Genomic DNA, 2,110 nt, shown 5'->3' on the forward strand with positions numbered 1-2,110 from the left:
GCCCACTCCTACTAGTGAGGGTGGGGGGGGGGGGGGGGGGCATTCACCCCACTGGTCTATTGTATTCTGACAGCAGCAGGTGTGTCACTGTCAGAATACACGAACAGTGGCTGTAGTGTAATTGTCCCAAAAGGGCCACATGCTGCCACCGTACTTGGTCAAAATTTGACCAGTGAATGGCCAGCTTGATTCTCTAAGCTTAAAGCAACTGTCACAAAACTCAAAATAAAACATGTGCATATAAAAAAAGAAGGTGAATACTCAGCTCTGCCGCCTCCCCCAGAATGCTGCTCCGTCTGTGTCCAGTCAACAGAAGAAACCACTAAGCGCTGGGGGTGGGGAAGACATTTAAACCGGACCAATCAACAGACCAGCACTTGGCTGCACGGGCAACAGGAGGGTTTAAGTATTCACTTTCTTCTTTAGAGGGACAGCATTTATTTGGAGTTTTGATATGACAACAAGGTCTCTCTAACTCTTTTGCTGCCACCAACGTAAGGGTTACAGCGGAACACAACTGCTTGCAGCTGGCCACATCAGTAAGCCTTACGCCGGTGGCTTTCACCCTTCTGCTATAAGCTCATGGTCACATTAGCAACCATGAACTTATATCAGAAGTACCCCTGCAAAATAATAGCCGTCATCAGTGCAGAAGACAGCTATTAACAAAAATAACGGGCGCACCCGCCCGCATCTCTCAGCTTCTCCTGTCCTCCAAGAGCCGCTCCATGCTGGGATCTACATCTCCTCGGATTCCCCTATGCTCTCCCCAGCCTGTATGGGCTGAGGCAGCAGGGATCCGAGGAGAAAATGACAGCTGAAGCTGGCGGGGAAGGGGAGTCGGGGGAGCAGCTTGTCAGAAAGGCTGAGCGGGAGGAGAGAGGAGCCACACCTGTTATCAGGATGGCCGCCGGCTCTGCGATGTGTGCGTGGACGAGCGGGTCAGGATGGCTGAGCGGAGGATCGGTAAATATCTGTGCAGCACAAACACTGGAGTGATCGCTGATCACTCCAACACTGTTTGTAAACAACTGGGGACACACAGTACTAGGGATACTAGTATCGATGTCGGTGCCGATTCCGAGTATTTGGGCAAGTACAAGTACTCGCCCATATGCTCCGATGCCTAGCACGAGTACTTCCGGTATCAGGAAGCCGGGCAGCTCGTCATTACACGCTGCCCGGTTTCGCGATTGACCGGGAAGCGGCTCCATGCTCTCTCGTCACTTGTGATGAGAGCATGGAGCCGACTTCCCGGCCAATCGGGAGCCGTCCAATCAGGAAGCCGGGCGCCGTCTAATGACGCGACGCCCTGCTTTCTGATTGGCCGGAAAGCTGGCTTCATGCTCTCTCGTCATCTCATGACAAGAGAGCATGGAGCCGGCCTCCCGGCCAATCAGAAAGCAGGGTGTCGCGTAATTACACGGAGCACGGCTTCCTGATTGGCCGGCCAGACGGCTCCGGCTGGGTACCGGATGAAGGCCGTGTTCTCGCTGGAGAGGCCCGAGGGGTGACAGGCTGCACATACTAAAGGTAAGAGGGGACTTTCTTGTTAATCGGGAAGCCGGGTGGCAACTCTTTACACGCTTCCCGGCTAATCAGGAAGCCAGGTGGCGAGTCATTACACGCCACCTGGCTTCCTGAATGGGACTTCCGTTACTTGGTAATTGGTATCGACGAGTACCGAAAATAAATTATCGGTACCAAAATACCGGTATCGGTGCATCCCTACATAGTACCATGCGTCCCCATTATGAGTGAACAGGAAGTGCTTTGCATAGCTTCCTGTTCATTCATGACTTTCTGAATGGGTAGAAGCGGCTCAATACAGAAGCTTCGATCCATTCATAACTGGTTGATCGTAAATATTACGGATGCTTTGAAATTTCGGCCGCTGAAAGTGCCATCTTTCAGCCGAAATTGCGGTGCATGCCTAGTTTCTCCCCTCCCCGCTGTACGCTGCTCTGTGTCCCCTCTGTCACAGGAGGCTGGGCTCTCCTCCCGCACAGCCCCCTTCAGCCTCCTCTGACCGATCAGGATGGAGAGTGGTGCGGGGAGGAGACAGCTGTGAGCTGTCACAGGAGCCCGAGTCGGCGGTGAGGGGGGGGGG

The 2,110-nt window shown here is 53.7% G+C and overlaps 1 protein-coding gene across 1 annotated transcript in view; it reads right to left on the reverse strand.

The window, feature by feature from the left end:
* Nucleotides 1-2,110, reverse strand: part of EIF2AK4 (eukaryotic translation initiation factor 2 alpha kinase 4) — a 141,452-nt gene that overhangs the window by 131,649 nt on the left and 7,693 nt on the right. The window lies entirely within an intron of this gene.

The sequence above is a fragment of the Nanorana parkeri genome, unplaced genomic scaffold (assembly GCF_000935625.1).
Source record: "Nanorana parkeri isolate BGI_ZX_2015 unplaced genomic scaffold, ASM93562v1 scaffold1168, whole genome shotgun sequence".
NCBI classification, from domain to species: domain Eukaryota; kingdom Metazoa; phylum Chordata; class Amphibia; order Anura; family Dicroglossidae; genus Nanorana; species Nanorana parkeri.